This window comes from Acinonyx jubatus, chromosome B3 (genome assembly GCF_027475565.1).
Source record: "Acinonyx jubatus isolate Ajub_Pintada_27869175 chromosome B3, VMU_Ajub_asm_v1.0, whole genome shotgun sequence".
In the NCBI taxonomy this organism is placed as follows: domain Eukaryota; kingdom Metazoa; phylum Chordata; class Mammalia; order Carnivora; family Felidae; genus Acinonyx; species Acinonyx jubatus.
Window position 1 is genome coordinate 84,934,403 of NC_069386.1, and position 22,323 is coordinate 84,956,725.

Here is a 22,323-nt window from a genome sequence, read left to right on the forward strand (position 1 = left end):
CTAAGAGGGAAGTGTATAGCAATACAGGCCTACCTCAAGAAGCAAGAAAATTTCATATGAACAACTTAACCTTACACCTAAAGGAGCTAGAAAAAGATCAAACAAAACCCAAAAATAGCAGAAGGAAGGAAATAATAAAGATCAAAGCAGAAATTTTAAAAAAGAACACAATAGAACAGATCAATGAAACCAGGTTCTGGTTCTTTGAAAAGATCAACAAAATTGATAAACCTCTAGCCATACACATCCAAAAAAGAGAGAGAGGGAGAAAGAGGACGCAAATAAAATCACAAATTAAAGAGGAAAAACAACAACTGACACCACAAACATACAAAAGATTATAAGAAAATATTATGAAAAATTATATGCAAAAAAACCGGACAACCTAGAAGAAATGTATGTATTTCTAGAAACTTACGATCTACCAAAACTGAAACAGAAAGAAAGAGAAAATTCGAACAGACCAATTACCAACAATGAAATTGAATCAGTAACCAAAACCCCAACAAACAAAAGTCCAAGACCAGGTGGCTTCACAGGTGAATTCTACCAAATATTTAAAGAAGAGTTAGTACCTATTCTTCTCAAACTTTTCAAAAAAATAGAAGAGGAAGGAAAATTTCCGAATCATTCTTACTCTAAAATCAGATAAATACACCACAAAAACAAAAAAGGAAAGAAAAGAAAAAAAAAAAAGAACTATAGGCCAATTTTTTGCATAGATGCAAAATTACTCAACAAAGTATTAGAAAACTAAATCCAACAATACATTAAGAAAAATCATTCACTATTATCAACTAAGATTTATTCTCAGGATTGAATATTTGCAAATCAATCAGTGTGATACATCACATCAGTAAAAGAAAGGATAAAAATCTATGATCGTTTTAACAGAGGTGGCAGAATCATTTCACAGTACAACATCCATTCATGATAAAAACACTCAACAAAGTAGGTCTAAGGGGAACATACCTCAACATAATAAAGGCCTTATATGAAAAACCCACAGCTAACATGGTGAAAAACTAAGAGCTGTTCTCCCTAAAGTATGGAACAAGACAAGGATGTCTGCTCTTACCACTTTTATTAAACATATTATTGGAAGTTTTCGCCCCAGCAGTCAGGTGAGAAAAAAAAAAAAAAAAGGCATCCAAACTGGTAAGAAAGAAGTAAAACTCTCACTATTTACAGATAACATGATACTATTTATAGAAAACCCTGACGACTCCACCAAAAAACTATTAGAATATAGATAAATAAATCCAGTAAAGTTTCAGGATACACAATCAATGTACAAGAATCTGTTGCATTCCTGCATACAAATAATGAAGCAACAGAAAGAAATTAAGAAAACAATCGCATTTACAATTTCACCAAAAATAATTAAATACCTAGGAATAAACTTAACCAACTTGGTGAAAGACATGTACTCTGAAAATTAGAAATCAAAGACAACACAAACAGATTTAATTCAATCCCTGTCAGAATACCAATAGCATTTTTCACAGAACTACAACAATCCTAAAATTTGTGTGGAACCACAAAAGATTTGGAATAGCCAAAGCGATCTTGAAAAAGAAAAACAAAACTAGTGGAATCACAATTTCAGTCTTCAAGTTATATTACAAATCTGTAGTAACCAAAACAATATGGTACTGGCATAAAAATAGACACATAGATCAATGGAACAGAATAGAAAGCCCACAATTATATGGTCACTTAATCTTCTACAAAGCAGGAAAGAATATGCGATGGGAAAAAGACACTCTCTTCAACAAATGGTGTTGGAAGAACTGGACAGCTACATGCAAAAGAATGGACTGTACCACTTTCTTACACCATACACAAAAATAAACTCAAAATGCACTTAGGTTAATGAGACCTAAAACCATAAAAATCCTGGAAGAGAGCACAGACAGTAATTCCTCTGACATCGGCCAAAATTAACACAGCCCAATGTAAAGTTTGAGTTCTACCTTATTTCTTCTCTTAACCTGTGTATGTATCTCTTCATCATTTTTAGACTGTGATTACTCCAGCTCTTTTTTTTCAAAAATATTTTAGCTATTCTACTTTCATTGCCTTTTACAAATTTTTAAATCAACTTGTCTACATTTACAAAAAAAAAATCCTGCTTAAATTTTTATAGGAATTGACTTGTATATAGATCAATTTAAGGAGAAGTGACATATTTACTGTGTTGAATCTTAAAATCCATGAACACAGTATATATCTCCATTTTTGTCTTTTTTATTTTTTTAATTACCTTTGTAATTTTGAGCATACAGATCCTGTACATGTTTTGTGGTTTTGTTTTTTTTTTTTTTTAGATTTACACTTAATTATTTAATGTCATCTACAAATAAGGACATTTTTGCTACTTCCTTTCACATGTGTATGCCTTTTCTTTCCCTTTCTTTTTTGTGCTGGCTGGGACTTACAGCATTATGCTGAATAAAAGTAGTGAAGGCAGACATCATTGCTTTGTTCTCAATCTTAGGGGAAAGCATTCAGTCTTTCACCTTTAAGTATGTTATTAGATAAAATTCTTTGTAGATACCCTTTATCATGAAGACATTCTGTAGAGTTTTTATCACAAATGGATATTGAACTTTAATGAAAAATTTTTCATGATCAGTTGAACACCAAAGTAATTTCAACTTGTGATGCCAGAATTGGATTCCAAATAAGTTATAGTTTACTAACGAAATTGAGAAAATCCTGTTTAACTTGTCTGCTGGTAGGAGGTAGAATTGTGTCCCTCTAGAAAGGTATGCTTAAGTCCCAATGTCTGGTGCCTACGAACATGACTTTATATGGAATACAGATCTTCACAAATGTAATGAAGTTAAAATGAGGCCATACTGCATGAAGGTGGACCCGAATCCAATGACTGGTGTCCCTGTAAGAAGAGGAAAATTTGGACACAGGCTCAAAAAACACCAGAAAGAAAACCATGTCATGACAGAGGCAGAGACTGGAGTGATGTATATGTAAGCCAAAGAATGCCAAGGATTGCTGGCAACCACCAGAAACCAGGAGAAAGGAATGAAACAGATTCTCTCTCAGAGTCTCCAGAAGGAACTCACCCTGCTGACACCTTGATTTTGGATTTCTGGCTTCCAGAACTGTGAGACAACAAATTCTTATTGTGTTAAGCCACCCAATCTGTGATAATTTGTTCCAGCAGCCCTAGGAAACAAATATATTGCTTTGTTCTGGTGACTGTTTTTTAGTTCTAGCATAGTCTTATTTCCTCCCCTATTTTTTTTCTTTGTCTGTGGGCATATTTGTCATAATGGACACATAACACCAAACAATTCAGGTTGTGCATTCTTCCTAGAATGGCTTTTTCAGAGATCATTAAATTTTATAGAAAAGCATATAAATTTCTTATCCTCAATGTGTTTCCAGATTAAAGAAGGACATTCTTGTTGTCCTGTGCTTTGAAAATATAGTTTTATGACAGGCCAACATTTTAATATCTTTTCTATGGCCAGCAACAATGGTAGCCATCATTGACACATATCTAAAGGGGCCTCTACCTCCATTTCTATGAAGTAAAAAATCTCATTAAATAATTTTGCATGTTTTGAGAAACCTTTAAAAGTGAACACTTTCATTATAAAAGCCTCAATATCATTGGTAAGCAAATCACACTCCTTTCTAGAAGTGTTGTATGTAAGGTGTGTAGGATATTTAGCAGGTGAGATCCTTTCTTTTTTTTTCTTTTTGATAACAAGTTTGTAGATTAAATGAAAACTATACAAATTTACATCACTTCTCGGCCTTTTGGCTAAGATCAAGTGTAAAACTATACAAATTTACATTTGCACTGTCCAATATCCAGCTAAAACTGAGAAAAATCTAGTTTACATTTGGACAAGATATCAACAATCTATTTTATATTTTCTACAATTTAAACTCTCATAGAAATCAAGAAGAATTTGTAAACCCATTTTACAAATCCAAGTACCTAAAAGATACAGGGAATGATTTTCGCTGCTGTAATTTGGCATATCACTTGATATACATGAATGTTAGAGGTATGAATGTTACTAAGTGCTCACATCATTTATTATACACTTATAATAGCACTTACACTATTATTATACACTTATTATAGCACTTATACTAAGTGCTCACATCATTTATTAGAAAGCATGATTGCTATTAAATGCTAACAGAATTGGCTTTACAATGTAAGGGGCCAGTATATCTCCTATCATAAATTTCTTGGGCACCTGGGTTGAGCATCCAACTCTTGATTTCAGCTCAGGTTATGATCCCAGGGTTGTGGGATTGAGCCCCACATCGGGCTCTGCACTGAGTATGAAACCTGCTTAAGATTCTCTCTCTCCCTCTGCCTCTCCCCCGCTCATGTACGTGCATGCCCACTCTGTCATGCTCTCTCTCTTGCTCTCTCTAAAATAAAAATAAAAAATAAAAAGAAAATTTTCCTTTGTGTTTTTCCATAAGACATTTTATTTACAACCTGTGAGACAAGATGTATAAATATACTCAGTTTCATAGAACAGTCAAGGAAACAATACAGTAATATGTGTTCTGTGTGGTAAACCCAGGATAAATCAACAGCTACTATTATTGATGTAATTTCGGGAGATAAAAATGCATACATACATAGATACATACATACTCTTTTGGTTAATTTGGAAACACTTTTTTATTTCATTGAGAGTTGGGAGATTCAGTTTCTATACGTACTTTCATATCTCCTCTCTCGCATTCCCAACCCCAAATTCTTCTCTCCATATTTTGCAATATGTTCTGTTTTGATTATTTATCTCCCTAATCAAGTTGTATGTGTCCTTCCATTAAGCCCTCATTTTTGGTGATGTGTGGGTCATTCTGGCATTGGTATTGTCATCATTCTCATTTTCATTATCTGAACTCTTAGAAAACATGGTCATAATATTTACAATGCTAAACATTAAGCTAGCACCATGTTGATTCAAAGCGCAACTGTTAACGCACAGAAAAAGTCAAAGATGAACTGATAACTTGAACAGTGACCACGTACTTATGTTGAACTTGTCACTGTACTATGAGTAATGCAGTGTTGGATAGTACATGATTGTGAAGCACAAATCATGGTTGCTAACATTAGTGGGCAGGGGAAAAACTAGAAACTTCAGAAGGCAAGTCATCTATGCTATATCCATCAGATACTAAAACCAGTGTTGCTTTAGCCCTATTTTTGGACTATTATATGAATTTGTGCTTTCCCCCAACTTCTGTACTCATTGTCAAAAACTGGAACTTTATTACATCCAGGGAGGAGTTTCACAAAATGGGTGGTGAGCCATGGGAAACTGATGTAAAAGTAGAGTGGGCTATTGAAAGTGAAACAAAGATTATACTTGGTATACACTGATGAGGACAGCAAACACTGCAGAACCAATACTAACTCCCTATAGAGTCAATATTATGATTTAGAAGGAGGACTATATGCCACTTGTATAAAAAGAAAACAAATACAACTTTGAAAAGTTTGAATGAATAATAGGGAAAGAAATGATGAGATAAAGGCTGTTTTTGCCCTGACTACCTGAGCTCTAGTAGGTCCTCTTACCTTGAGAAGATCTCTCTGTCCAGTTAATGATGTGCTCTAAGAGAAACATGCAGATCTGCCCAATGAAGAAACTACTTACTACTCGCTCTTGCTTATCACCACTATCCAAATATGCCAGTTTTTAAATGTGCTAAAGGAATCCATACCAACTGATATGAACAGGCTTGAGACTCCTTGTGTAACTCAGAGAGTTTGGTTGCTTTCAAAGGCCACACTCTACCATACAACTGGGTCCAATTGAGGCTATTTTATTGCGAGTAGAAAATATTTTAATTGAAATAAGACTTCTTATGAAGAGTCAAGGAGATGTTTTGAAAGGGTGATCAAAATAGACCAACATTTAAAAAATATATAGAAGGTGATTTGAATAACAGTGGTCAGGACAAACATCTAGTGATCTGGGAAAAATAAAGAGAGAAACACTAAGCAAAAATACAAAGAAATGGAGTGAAATGATAGACAAAGAAAACTTAGTATGTGAAAACAAGAGTAACTGTAGAAGTGAAAGAAGTAGGTGAAAGAGAAACCACCTTCAAAGAAAAAATTAAAAAAAAAACTAACTTGAACTGAAAAAAAACTCAAGTTACCAAAATAAAAATAATATAACAAGGACTGGAGGGAATAAATTTCTAAAACTACATGTTTACATATGTAAATATATATATATATATATATATATATATATATATATATATACACACACACACACACACACATATATATATATACACACACACACATATATTAAATACATAGACATTTCTAGGTAAAATAATCTAATGATAAAGAGAAAACATTGCACCTTTTCTAGTATAAAGTTGATTATTTGAAAAGGAAAGAGCATCATACTGGCATTCAATTTCTCATTGCAGTACTGGAAGGTAGTATAATGCAACTATGTTTATAAATCTTCCAGGAAAATACTGCAATTTAAAGACCCTGTATCTAGCCAAAATAACATTTATACAAGAGGGCAAAACAAAGACTTTTGCTTTTTGACAAGTATAGCTGAGAAAGTACCTATTTATACATTCTGGGAGATTACTTGAAGAATTATTATAGCCAAAAAAAAGTAAAACAGATCTCAAAAGAGGGAAATACCAGGCATAAGAATCAGTGGAATCCAGTATACCTTAAAATTTATAAAGAACTTAAAAAAAATTTTTTTTATGTTTTATTTTATATTTAAGGGGGGGGGGTGAAGGGGCAGAGAGACAGGGACAGAATCTGAAGCAGATTCCAGGCTCTGAGCTGTCAGCACAGAGCCTGACGTGGAGCTTGAACTCGCGAACAGTGAGATCATGAGCTGAGCCCAAGTCAGATGCTTAACCAGCTGAGCCACCCAGGCGCCCCTAATTCATAAATAATTTTAAAGCAGTGATTAGATAATTTTAATTGTGATGTTTTGAGGAAGGATTCTCAAAGTATGTTACAAATAACAAGAAAAATAAAAAATATGGCATGACACTACAGTTTTAAACTATTCCAAGTAAACTGTAGAAATGGTAGGTGAGAAACATGTAGGTTTAAAAAAATCTTATTTTGACTTTTAAAGTTCTTCCTTTATCTATTAGGTATATCAATTATGAGGTGATATAAATTTGATTTAGTGTCCCTGAATATGAGAATCAGTAAAGCCAAGTTGATTATTTTGATTTAAAAGGATAGATTTTCCTATTCATGGATATACATGGTAAATCAACCTAGATTAAATAACATATTTGTATAATATGACCTATACAAATACTAATAAAAATTTACTTTTAAAACAATAACCACAGATGCTCTCTTTTTTTTTTTAATTTTTTGAATGTTTATATTTGAGAGAGAGACAGACAGTGTGTGAGTGGGGTAGCAGCAGAAAGAGGGAGACACAGAATCGAAGCAGGCTCCAGGCTCTGAGCTGTCAGCACAGAGCTTGATGCAGGGCTTGAGAGCCTGATGCGGGGCTTGAACTCCTGGACCTGGAGGTCATGACTTGAGCTGAAGTCAGATACTTAACCAACTGAGCCACCCAGGCGCCCCAATTATGAGGTGATATAAATTGGAATTAGTGTCTTGAATATGAGAATCAGTAAAGCCAAGTGGATTATTTTGGTTAAAAGGATAGATTTTCCTATTCATGGATATACATGGTGAGTCAACCTAGATTAAATAAATAATATTTGTATGATAGGAACTATACAGGTACTTATAAAAATTTACTTTTTCAACAATAACCACAGACATCTGTTATTTTTAAACATTTATATTTATTCACTGAAAATGTTTAATGAAACCTTATATACTATATAAGAATACAAAAGGAGAATACAAAAAGGAAAAGAAATTTATCATCTACTAGGGAAATAAATATACAAAAAAATACAAATGTAATTAGATGAATGCTATAGATACATAAACAAGGTGAAGAGAAGCATAGGAAAAAGAATGGTCTTTGGGGGAAGATGTGAAAGACTTAACAGGAAGTTAAGGAGTCTGCCAATGAGCAAAGTAGGACAGGCATGTTGAATATAGGTTAATTGATGAGAAAATGCAAGTGTTTATCCCAGGTAACCAAATTATACAGTAAAACTCTTAAATTGAAATGTTTTGAAATTGGTGTGAAAATGAGATTTCTCAAGCATCCACTGTTGAAAGTTCACCTAAGCTATAGTGAGAGGACAGCCCCCTTGCTTCAGTAGTAGCCATGGCTGCTTTGCATGGTTAACAAAACAGGATGGGCTTGTTAGATGGTAACCACACCTTTTCCTTTCCACATTGAAGAGAAAAGCATGATCAGCTGCTATTCCATTTTTTGTGTGTGACTTTCTAGTATTCCCGAGTAGTGCTCAGGGAAAAGACTGTTCAATATCAGGGTAGAAGTGATTTGCTTTTATTGCTACTATGCTGAGAAATTAGGTCTCCTCTTAGAATTGAGAAATCACAGAATAAACTCTATGGCCTAATACAAATTTTCAAACATAAAAGCTAATAGTTTGTTCCTCTGTTTACATATTTTGCTAGCTTCTGTATATCAGGAGATTCCTTAGAAATTATAGAATTTTAAATGTTACAGATTCTCATGGGAAGTTGGTTTCATAGAAATGCATAAGTTTTTTGGTAATCTGCTTATCTCTCTTGTTTGTAATTACATAAATGTTGAAATTTCCTATTTTGGGAGACATAATTTCATAGAATGTGGTAGTTTTCTAGCTTTCGATTTTTCATTTCAGAGAGCATAGTGCCCAAGAGGCAATCTAAACAATATTGATTTAGAAAGTTTGCTTTTGTTAATTATTTTTTTTATTACAACCTCTTTTGGTGAAATGATTTATTTACATGTTGTTTAAAGTTTCTGAACGTATTAATTGTCCTGATGCCTAACTGAGGCGTTCAGAACTGATAATCGGTAGGCTTTTCTATTCAATGCTGGGAGAACAAGCTGCTTATGATGACCCAACAGAGACATGAGGAAGGTTTGTGAAAGGGGTGTATTCATCCAGCTCTAATCCTTGTTTTCAGAAAGGCAGTGTCTTTAAGTGTTCTCTAATTAGTGAATAGATATGGTTGTAAATTCTTGTAGATACCTCTTTTGTAGCACAGAGATGGATGCCTGGCTTGTTTAAATCCTTGTTTTACATTTCTTTTAAGTGAAATTTTAATATGAACATATAACAATAGAAAATAGCAAAAGCAATTTTTATACATGTAATTATTGCTGTTTTATTATTACGCTCCATTGTGATATTTCTTTTTTAACATCATTGTAATTAGGAACTTGAATATTATGTATCAGAAAATGCTGCCTAAAATAAAATGTGGTTTTATTTTTTGTTTTCCTGCTTGTTTACTTTGCTGATCTCTTTGTATACATAAAATAATATTTACTGCTATGAAATTCTTTTTGGGTTTGGTAAAATTGCTTCTACCAGTCACCTAGGAAATGTAAGCTAGGGAACAAGACACTGATATTTAGGCATACCGAGAGGAAATATATTGCTTCAGTGAACTGAATATAAAACATGATCAGCGAAAACACCTGGAAATCAAAAAGAACAGATTTTAGTTATGCTTCTCTTTTTCAAAGAACTTAAGTGCTTAGCTATTATTGTTAGTACTAGAGAAGTAAGTTGGCAGTGACATTTGAAATATGATAAATAAAAGCCTACAGAATGTCTGCTTCTACTTTTAGTACTTCTCTGATTCCTTTTTCAGAAATTGCATAATGGAAACTACCATAGAGTTAATGCAACTCTAATATACAACCTTACTTGTTGTACTAAATGTATTCTCTATTACTGTGTAATGATAAAGCCATAGTTATTGAAACTGCCAAAGAGATTGAAACAGAGGGATAGGAGCTTTTTGCCTTTATCACCTGTATTATTAATTGGAGATAATTACTGCAGAGCAGCTGGCTGTTGGTTTTAGGGAGCATCAATTGTTCTCCTCACCCAGCTGTTGACTAATAAGGATAGTCAACACATCTGTTTCAACAGCTGGTAATTAACAAAAGCCTAATTGCTGCAACTCTTTTAACATCCAATCTGTGAAAAAGAAGGGATGTAGAAGAATATTATTTACTTTGTGCTTTGCACTTTCTGAGACCAGTTTCTCTTTTTTCTTTCTCCCTCCACTTTTTTTCTTACTTTGAACACCACTGCCTTTGTATGAAGCATTGAATGGCAGGAGAACACAATATGGTAATCCAGAGCTTAACTTTTTCAGATCTTTGTTGGTGTTTCTTATTGCAACATTTCTTTGCTAACTTGCAAGATAAAATGGATCAAAAGCATTTTGAGTAGTTCCATACAACAGTTAAAATCCGCAGCAGTGTGCCCTAGGCTGTGTTGCTGTTGTCTGCAGCATCCAAAAGGAAACAGGGAATTCTCTTTTCTTATGCTTTTCACATGCTTAGACACAACTCCTAAATAATTCCACATTCATACACAGTTATTTTGTTTTAATTATTACATATATTGGTTACCAGAAATTAAGTCACTCCTTCTTCCTTTGGCTTAGCAGTTTTTCTTCCTTTGGTTGAAAACTAAAAACTGGGAAAAAAAACCCTAAAAACTTATAGTTGTTTTTCTTAATGTCTGTATGTCAACGTAAGGTATTTAAGAAAACCTTTAATTTATATATGAAATCTTTCTTGGTCTGTTTTTCTTTAAACTGTATTTTGGTCTTTTTAAAAATTTTTCTTTAATTCAGGTAACTTCAATTATTTCTTATTGATTTTTATAATAAATGAACAGGAAATTTACTGGGCTAGTCATAGAAACCTTAGTAAAATGGTCTCACAGATTAGAGATTTATAAATTGACATTTCTTTTATTTGATTTCTTTTAGTACTCTTATTTAGTTATGAACTATTTCAGTAAAAATATCTTTCATGTAGCCTTGGTTATAAAGTTTTATATTTATGTTTTTTATAGTTACAACTTTTGCTAGTTATATATTAACATTTACATTGTTAAAGGATTCACATTGTTAAAGGCAGTTATGGAGAATGTCTCAATTTCTATTTGTCAGCATTTTGTCAGTTAGATAATTACTTATCTATGCTTTCCCCCTTTAAAAAAGTTAGACTATAAACACCTATAACTATATGTTAAATTAGAATATGTGGCAGTATTGGCAATCAGACACATGACAAGTTTAGGACACAGTCACTTTATGACTCAACTGAACTGTGCTAACTGCTGTAGTGATTCTGACATGTTTAAATATGTTTGTCTCCTATAAAAATTTCCATTTAAAATACACCTTATTAAAATGTGTTCCTTTCTTCAAGAATATGTTTGTTTTCCAGTTATCATGACCTTTCCATAGTCTTTTACATTTCCTTTGTAGCCTATATAGGAAAACTTGATGAATGAAAAATTTATTGTTATTAATTAAAGATCATATAATCATACCAATTTCCTTTTAATACATCCATAAAATTTTAGATTAATGTCAAAGTTAATTTGATAGACAATGATTATGGCACTTATTTAATGGGAGTATCTGAAAAGTCCTTAGCTAAAATGTTAGTCAGGTTCACTTGATTAATCTCGCTTCACTTCTCATTTGGCAATATTTCTATGCAGGCAGTTCTTTAATTGTTGTTAGGTATGTTGAAAGGTATAGAAATTCTACCCAAGTGCTTGCCATGGACTGAATTGCAGATTGCATAATTTCAAAATTTTTTTGCTGGCAAGACAAGTTTAGTTCAGCAGGTGTTCAGGTGATGAAGTATATTATAGATGTAAAAAAAAAAATACATGATCCTGAACAAATAAACAAAATACTGCTGACTAAAATTCTAAACAGGAGGGCACTGGCATGTAGAGAAATGTTTACGACTCAAGTGGAAAGGAGGAGAATATTGTCATTTTGGGAAATGTTTGCTTCTTCGGTTTAAATAAGAATTTAATTTTCTCTGTGTGCTCATGTTCTTAGGTAGTACAAGAGAAAGCAAGCTTAGTGAAAGGAATGTATCATGCCATGAGAAAGGAGAATGAACTTTTTGGGGAAACTCACATTCCAGCTGATGCTTTAAGTGTTTTCTTGCATGTAATTTTTTTCCTGAGGAAATGATCTCAGGAATAAGTAGTGTGGTAGACAGAAATTCAATAATTTAATAGGGATTCTCTCTAGATGATAAATATGACATGATTAACCTGTTTTCTAAATGTTAAAAGAGGCAAATCTCATTAAATGGTGGACAGATTATTAGTGAAGCCAGTGAAGTGATCAGTGGTTTCACATATATTAGTATAAATGACTTTCAGAGGTGTAGTCAACAAGTCTCAGAGACTAGACATCTCAATGGATCTAACTAGAAACAAATCTTAGTTCAAAGTAATATCTTCTGAGATAGAGTTCATTCAACAGAAAAGATAAAGCCTCCACAGTCTGAATCCATGGACAAAGAAATAGTTCCAGACAAATGTGTTAAATGATTTGTCTTAAAAAGTAAATTCTATCATACACTAAAAACAAAAATACAAAGAAGTTTTCCCAATAAATGATAGTGAATGGAAAAAGAGCTAATAATTGGAGTAAACTGTGTCATTTCTGGAGTCATCACAATAGGATATAATGGCATGTTTCAAGTTGAAGAGGTTGGCAACGTAGTTAATGCACAGATTTAGGATTATTTGCTGAACTGGTAGTCAAGAGTTCTGAGTTCAAATTCTACTTCTAACACTAACTTTTATTTATAATTTTAAAAACCAAGAGGGTTTTTTTTTTCCTAAAGGATTCACATTGTTAAAGGCAGTTATGGAGAATGTCTCAATTTCTATTTGTCAACATTTTGTCAGTTAGATAATTACTTATCTATTCTTTCCCCCTTTAAAAAAGTTAGACTATAAACACTTATAACTATATGTTAAATTAGAATATGTGGCAGTATTGGCAATCAGACACATGACAAGTTTAGGACACAGTCACTTTATCACTCAGCTGAACTGTGCTAACTGCTGTAGTGATTCTGACCATTAAATTGTTTTAGGGGCACCTGGGTGGCTCAGTCGGTTAAGTGTCCAACTTCAGCTCAGGTCATGATCTCGTGGTTCATCAGTTCAAGCCCCGCATCGGGCTCTGTGCTGACAGCTCAGAACTTAGAGCCTGCTTTGGATTCTGTCTCCTCTCTCTGCCCCTTCCCTGCCTGCACACTGTCTCTCTCTCTCTCTCTCTCTCAAAAATAAATAAAGATTTTAAAAAATTTTTTAATTGTTTTAAATGGTTTTAATTCTTTTTTAAAGAATATATTTAGTTTTGAGAGAGAGAGAGGGCACTTGCATGCAGGAGCAGGAGAAGAACTGGGGACAGAAGGGGGGTGGGGGGAGGTGTGGACAAAGGATCTGAAGGAGGCTCTGCTTACAGCAGACAGTCCCATGTGGGGTTCAAACTCAGGAACCGTGAGATTATAACCAGAGCTGAAGTCTGATGCTTAACTGCCTGAGCAATTTAGGCGTCCCTAAATAGTTTTAAAATTTTTTAGTGTTTATTTATTTATTTTTGAGAGAGAGAGCAAGCAGGGGAAGGACTGAGAGAGAGGAAGACAGAATCCCAAGCAGGCTTCCCACTGTCAGCGCAGAGCCTGACACGGGCTGAAACTCACAAACCATGAGATCATGACCTGAGCTGAAACCAAGAGTCGGTTGCTTAACCAACTGAGCCACCCAGGTGCCCCAGTAGCTTTATTTCTTACATTATATTATTGTAGAGCAAAGGAAACTGTTATTGTAAGACAGGAAGCCATGGGGCACCTGGCTCTCTCAGTTAGTGATGCATGCAGCTCTTGATCTTGGAATTGTGGGTTTGAGTCCCACATTTGGTGTAGAGATTACTTAAAAATAAAATCTTTAAAAAAAGACAAGAATTCAAAGAAACAATAATAATATCACACAATACAGAGCTAAAAATGATGATATTGGAAGTTTATTTCATGATGCTCTTAACCATCTGATCAAAATTTTTATGTAGACAATCTTTACATCTTTAGTACTTCCATAAAACAATGTTAAAAGTGAAAAATATTGTTAGGATGACTATATCCAAATTTTATTTTTATTTTTCATGTATTTGTATTTTAGAGTAGACAGCCCTTCAGTGGGCTCTTTTCAGAGAACGGCTTGCAAAATGCAACCTGAAACCTTCTTTGAATCATTTCTGCTTAAAAGCAGGCGAGGAATATTACAAAGTAAATAAATCCAGTAATATACCAAATGTAAGAATTCTAAACATTAAATTATAAAAACATATTGGTCCATTTTTGATGTTACAGTATGTGTTAAAATTTCAATATACACTTCTCCTTCCTGCAGTGTGGCAAGAAGATACTGTGGGGACTCTTTTGCTGTTAACCTAGCAGGTCCTAGAAAAGATACTTTAATGCATTGCTAGACTCACAAAAATAAAGGAAACCTTTAAAAGACTTTACTTCACAAAAAATTGAGAGTAGAACCAGAGACAAACCCCTCTCCAATAGTCAGCAAACAGATGGTCTACAGCTATACCAGGACAAACATCTATGGAGGTACTTTCATCTTCAGTTGGGATCCCAATTTCTAGACCATCAGCAAGGCTAAAGAGCTGAGCCAGAAACTCTGGCATTATTGTAGGCTTCTTGAACTTTACCTAGGAATTGTCTGTCATGGATCCCTGATGAAACAGGCACAAGTCCTATTCAGAGGAAGGCATCCCTAATTTAGTCCAGAAAGATCCCATAAGTTATTACCAAGAAAACATGAACTCACAACCAAAGATCAATCAAGTACATGAGGAAGAAAAACATCACAAGTGACAGTCACAACAGACAGAACCAAAAAAGAACACATGCACACACCCTCACAAACACACAAACTCACTAAACAAAGTCTTCTAAAGAATATAGAATATTTTGTTCAAAATGCTTCAATGAAGTTTATAACTAGAGTATGAATCACAACCATGAATAAAACCAAGAGCTTTTTCTAGAAAATAACCATGCAAATCTGAAAAAGAATCACGTGCAAGTTCAAAAAAAATTTTTTAAGTAAGACACTCTAGGTAATTGTCAGATTATATATACAGCCAAAGAAAGAATTAGGGAGCTGGAAGACATATGAATTGGAATACATCTGAAAAATTACCCATAATACAAAACCAGTAGACAAAACAAAAATTAAGAAATATAGAGTAAGGTAGTCCAACAAACATTTAAATGGATTCCCAAAAGGAGAGAATACAGACAATCCTGGAAAAGCAGTGTTAGAACAGAAAATGACTGAGATTTTTGTAAAACTGATGAAAGATATTCTTTGACAGCAAGATAAGAAATACATACCTAGTCACATCATAATGAAATAGAAGAATTCTAACATCAAAGACACATTCATAATAGTAGCCAAAAAGATTACTTTTAAATGAGCGACAGTGACACAGATGACTTCTCAACAGAGCAGTGGAAGGCAGGAGACATTGGAATAATGCTTTCAGTGTGCTGAAAGAAAATAGTTCCTAATTTAGAATCATATACTCAACATGAATATCTTCAAAGAACATGAAATGAACACATTTTCAGACAACTAAAAATTGAGTGGGTCATTTGCTTTATAGTAAACTTTAAGAGCTGTTGTTTAGACAGAGGAACATGATTCCATAAGGGACCTTCCAACGAGGAAAGAATAAAACACAAAAGAAAAGTCACAAATTTAAATGCACATTGACTCAAAACAAAAAGTTAATTATGTTGGTTGAGGTTTAAATCTAGATAAATTAGAATACATTAAGAATAAACAGTAACAGATAAATTAGGAATAAATAGAGGTAAAGGGATTTAGGTCCTCTCATTGTCAAGAAGTATTAAATTAGGTTTTTGATAAGTCAAACTTTTATCTTGTAGTTCCTGGGATAACCATTCAAAGAATGTAAAGGACGGTATAACATTGAAATTAAAGAGGGGGAAATGGGATGGTAATAAAAGAATCAATCCAAAAGATAGCAAAGAAAGTTGATACAAAAAGTAGGAGAAGTAACAGGACAAAAAGAACATCATAGGATTACATATTGAAACCCTAATTTATTGATGGTGACATTAAATGTAAAAGGATCAAATGTTCCAGTTAAAAGATGAAGATTGTTAGACTGGAAAAAAAAATATATGCTGTTTACAATAGTCACTTCTAAACCTAGGCATATAAAAAACATTGAAGTTAACAAGCTATGAAAAAGATATGCCATACAAAAGCTAATAAAAAGAATGCTTTAGAAATTATATTAACGTCAAGCAAAATACAATTCAAAACTACAAGGTTTTTTATTTGTTTGCTTTGCTTTCTATGTAATAAGTGAAATGATGCCTCCCAGACAAGGTGATTTCCTACCATACTGCAGTGTTACTGTGCAAGCACATGGTTGCCATGAACCACTATTAACTTCTTTTTTCCTCCTATTATTATATGCCCTGAAGAACCTGTTGAACTGTGGATTTCAAATGCTTTGTTTCATTGCCTTCAGAAACTTGTTCATTCTAGACAGATTCTTCACTTTTTCAGGTATCTAACAACATTAACCAAAAGCTTATATAGAACAATAGGTATTCTAGGCGCTATGTAAACCTGTACTCTCTGACACTAGATCCATAATCAGCAAACTATGACCTCTAAACCGGCTGACTGTTTCTGTAGATAAAGTTTTATTGGAATACAGTGTTGCCTGTTCATTTATAAATTGTCTATGGCTGCTTTCACACTACAAAAACAGTTGAGTAGTTGCAAGCGAGACTATATGGCCTACAAGTCTAAAATATTTAATATCTGGACTTTAATGATCATACTGCAGACTACCACATGACTTGAACTTGTACTTAAAGCCCAATCCTTCTCACCTTATTGACCTATTACTTAGTACACTGCTATTTTGTATTGACTTCAGTTATTTCCCCAATAATTTTATACCTAAAGTTCAATAGTGTCTGTTGTACAGCTTACATACTTGTTCACTTTGATAGGGCTCTATTGTATGGTAAATTATCTCATTTTATCATTATCTAATAGTCATGTGAGATGGGTATTATCACCACCATTTTACCTTTATCAGAGGCCCTAATTCAGAGTCATAGAACTGCTTGCTGGTAGCCAAACCCAGTTTTACTCTTAGTCATTGTGCTGCACTCTGTTTCTGGCATACTTATCTTTACCTCCCTTCTCTGTTTCGCAGACTCCGCTCACTGCTCATGGATCATTGTCTGCCTATGAATGTTTTTGACTTCTGCTTCCATTACAAACTGTTTTCTTCCCTTCCTCATGTCAGAGCATACATCACTAGACAGTGCAGATATGACTGCTTTTGAGTCTGGAAACTGATCATCCTTGGTCTGAAAGGCATTTCATAGGGACATAATATTACCTCATTGGAATAGTCTTTAAAGAGCATTGCATATGGTAATGTACGTGGTGAGAAATCCGTTTTCCTATGAAGGGGAGGTATAATTGAAATCCAGTCATGTTTAGCCTTTTGATAGTAGCTTTTTTTTTTAGATACTTTTTTGCAAGGTTTTTAGTTATTTTTCTTTAATAGGTTCTTACCCTGCTTCTGAGGTTTAAAAAGTCAAATACTAGGATGGCTATAGTCCTATTGTTAAGCAGTTTTCTAATTTGATGTGTTATTTGAACATAGCTAATTACATTCCTTACAAATATGTTTAATACTGTAACACAGTTTATATATCCATGATTATAAAAAATTCTGTTAAAACAATTAACATACATATTAAATTATGCCATATTGAAATGTAGTCTTGAATGGTAGAATAAGTAACATTTTCTGGATACTTTATTCTGGTTCCAACTTTCCTTCTCACCAACTATGAAACCTTGGACAATTTCCAAATGTTTCCCTAAACATATGTTAACAAAAATTTTCTCACCTGTAAAGTAAGATCCTTTTCAGGTCTAAAATTACTTGGTTCTGTGATTTAATTTGTACCGTATCTTTCTTTATTTAGCAGGTATCACACATAAGATCAAATGCCTCTGTTCTCTGATAAAAACAGGTTACCATTAATGGTCTTGGAGTTACCAAAGGAAGGCTTAACTATATCAGACTGTTACTATTAAAAACACATTCAAACAAAACATAACAAGATTTTGAAGTAAGATAAAAGTGGTTTCTCCACAATATCCATACAAATAGTGTTCAGTGATGGGGATACTGTAGTCTTTTCTTTGTCTGTCATTTTAAGGTACTAGATAAGACTCCAAGAAAACAATTCAGTTCATTTCTAATATGGTAACAGTATAAATTGTTGTTCTATTTAGATGGCATTGCTCAAAATGTAGTTTTAGAATGAGCCATTTAATTCTAAGACTAACCCTAACATTGGTTAACCAACTTGTTTTTCACTCACTTAAGGTAAATAAATTCTGGCAATGTAATGTACAGCATGGTAACTAAAGCTAATAGTACTGTGTCATATTTAAAAGTTGTTACGAGGGATGCCTGAGTGGCTCAGTTGGTTAAGAGTCTGACTTCTGCTCAGGTCATGATCTCACAGTTTGTGAGTTCAAGCTCTGCATCGCGGTGTGTGCTGACAACTCAGAACCTGCAGCCTGCTCCAGATTCTCTCTCTCTCTCTCTCTCTCTCTCTCTCTCTCTCTCTCTCCCTCCCTCCCTCCTTCTCCTCCTCCCCCACTTGTGCTCTGTCTCTCTCTTTCTCTCTCTCAAAAACAAATAAACGTTAAAAAAATTTTAAGTTGCTAAGAGAGTAAATCTTAAAAGTTCCCATCACAAGAAAAAAAATGTGTAACTATGTGAGCTGATGGATGATAACTAAGTTTATTGTGGTAACCATTTCACAATATATGCAATATATGCATACATCAAATCATTATGTTGTGCACCTAAAACTAATACAATGTTATATGTCAATTATATCTCAATAAAACTGGAAATGAATGAAAAAAATATAATGGTCCAAGAAAAAAGGTATAGTGAGAAGACTAAAGATGTAAAACACACACTGATCGTTTTGTAAACTTTTATTATTATCAGTAACTATTATCAGATGATGATTTGATTCCATTGTTTCACCTAGAATTAGTTCAGCTGCTTCTCACACGTGCTTTAAGCAATACCCTTTACATGTTGGGAATAAGTATCAAAGGTAGATATGGAGGACATATGAATTCTGGAGTACACCATTGGCGATTTCAATGAAAATTTCAAGTTTTCCTATACAGAAAACGAAAGAATCAAGAATGTTGCAGTTCTTTTTATTTAATAGAGAATTCTACTCATGATAGACAAGGTATGGCTATTGTGTGTGAATGGAGTGAGGAGATGCAAAAAAACTTAAAACACGTGCCACCGTCCAGAAAAAGATATTTTGCTATTGCTCAGGAGATAATTTTATTGTTTTAGAGGAAGGAAATATATTAGGTTGAAAATCATTTCACATTGGGGCGCCTGGGTGGCTCAGTTGTTAAGCTTCTGACTTTGACTCAGGTTATGATCTCACGGTTTGTGAGTTCGAGCCCCGCATCTGGCCCTGCGCTGACAGCTCAGAGCCTGGAGCTTGCTTTGGATTCTGTGTCTCTGTCTCTGTCTGCTCCTCCCCAACTTATGCTCCGTCTGTCTCTGTCTCTCAAAAATAAATAAACATTAAAAAAAAATCATTTCACATTTTGGGACGCCTGGCTGGCTCAGTCAGTAGAGCATCAAACTCTTGATCTTCAGGGACTTGATCTCAGGGTCATGAGTCCAAGCCCCACGTTAGGCATAGAACCTACTTAAAAAAAAATAAAACATTTTAAAAAATAATTTCACATTTAAACATTGCTGTATGCTTGTTACAATACATGGTGCCTTGTAAGTATTATTGGCATGATTTTTCTGCATAAAATTATGGTGTTTTAAAATCAGCATCTTAGGGGTGCCAGGGTGGCCCAGTTGGTTAAGCATACTCTTGACTTCAGCTCAGGTCATGATCTCACCATCATGAGACTGAGCCCCCTATCAGATTCTGTCTATCTCCCTCTGCCCCTTTTTCACCCTCATGCACACGTTCTCTCTCTCTCTAAAATAAAATGAAGGGGGAAAATAAAAGAAATAATAAAATCAGTAGCATATTAGATTCAATGAAATTTGGTGATCAGTTTATAAAATTTGTTTAGAGAGTTTAAAAAATATAATTGTGATGATATATGCTTAAAAATACTTTTTGTTATAATGGTAAAATTAGTGGATTTAGGAGACCATGTTTTAGTCAAGACAGATGTTTGTATAGGTAAATTTTGGTGGAGTAAACAGCAGAATGTTACTAGTATTAGGGAGAGATGAACCAGAAACAGTTTGAGAAGCAAAAGATCCAGCTAAAGACTAAATAATAGTCTTGACTCACAGTTGGTCCCATTACCAAAACTAAATACACACATGACTCCCAGTTACAAGACTCCTTGTCTTGTACACTTGATCCAAACATTGTATGGATCAAAACTCAATGCAAATGATGCACATAATGATCAGAAGTATAGCATCAAGTTTCCTGCATTTTTACCTTGAGCAGGACTTGGGTGGAAGTTTAAGAAAAACTTAAGGTGTCGTTTTGGAGGAATTAGAATAAAGAACAAAAAGAGCAATTATATGTGGAAAGGCTTGAGTGATATTTAAAAAGGCAGCATGCTCAAGAGTATATAGTACATCTCTGCTGTCCTTTTCCCTGCAAGTGTGTCATAGCCACAAGGAAATTAACCAACCCTGGGGCACCGGGGTGATTCATTCAGTTAAGCATCCAGCTCTTGATTTCGGCTCAGTTCATGATCTCACAGTTAGCATATCAGGCTCCGCACTGATGGTGTGGAGCCTTTTTGGAATTGGTCTGTTCTTCTCTCTCTGCCCCTCCCCTGTTCACACTCTCTCTCTCTCTCTCAAAAAATGTAAATAAAACCTTTAAAAAACAAAATTACCAAGTGCTTGTGAACCTACACGTTGGTATTATTTTTCAAATTCTTAAATACTTTTTGTCATCTGTCATATGTTCTTGAGAATATAGATTGACTTAGCAGATATATGTGTATGTGTAAACATATATGTTAAGTGTTTACATGTATTTACATAATGTATATACCAGAATATTATAGTTTTGCAAGCTGCTTAATATTCATGAACTTCAGTTTTATCACCAGGGATAATAGGAGTTATCTCATAGGTGGATTGTGGGGCTAGACCATAGATTTCAAGCATTTGATACAATGCCCCAATCTATAGTAGGCATTCAACAAATGGCATTGCTATTATAGTTAAACACAGATGCTTTAAAGTTACATCGATTTAGGCAGCAAGTTTGGCAGTTTCTTTACAATGTATATAATTTTATATAAAGTATATAAACACATTATACACATTTACCATAAGACCCAGCATTTCCATTCTTTGGTACTTACCTAAGAGAAATGAAGGTATAGTTGCACAAAATGACTATATGCTGATGTTTATAGCAGCTTTATTAATAATTGCTCCAAACTTGAAACAACCCAAATGTCCATCAACTGGTAAATGGATATATAGATTGTGGTACATCCATACTCAGTGATACAAAGGAATGAACTGTTGGTATGTGTAATGCTCAAAAGCTCAAAAGCATTAAGTGAAAGAAGCCGAATTCAAAAAGCTGCCTACTATATGATTCTGTTTATGTGACATTCTAGAAAAGGCAAAACTACAGGGCTAAAAATCGTAAGTGCTTGCCAGAGACTGGGTGTAAAAGGAAAGCATTGACTATATTGGTACACAAGGGAACATTTTAGAGTAATGGAAATATTCTGTTTCTTGAAGATAGATTATCTATAAAGTACATAGCCATATAGTGAAAGTATAAAATATCCTTGAAAATGATGAGCCCAAATTCATTGAAATGTTTCACTTGAGGCGATGGGGGGGGGGGGGCGGTTGGAAGGGAAGGAGGGAATGTAACTAGTAAGTGCAATATATGGGTTGGGGTAAAAGATTTGTTTTTAAATAGGAAGCAAAATAGCAAAATATTTTTTAAATTTAAAACAAAGTTTGTAACAGTGTATAAACAATCCCATCAATATTGTAAATAGGTTTACTTATACATATATAAATATACACATATATTTATACATATATTTACACACATAGTTGTAAATATACATGTCTGCTTATATATTCACATATAATTTCTGGAAGTATATACAACAAACAGGTGACTACTAATCTCAGGAGGGGATTTGTAGTACTGAGTGTTGGAG

The 22,323-nt window shown here is 33.9% G+C and overlaps 1 protein-coding gene across 7 annotated transcripts in view; it reads left to right on the forward strand.

Annotated features, from left to right (window-relative positions):
• Positions 1-22,323, forward strand: part of MIPOL1 (mirror-image polydactyly 1) — a 301,649-nt gene that overhangs the window by 167,122 nt on the left and 112,204 nt on the right. The gene's annotated exons all lie outside the window — the stretch shown is intronic.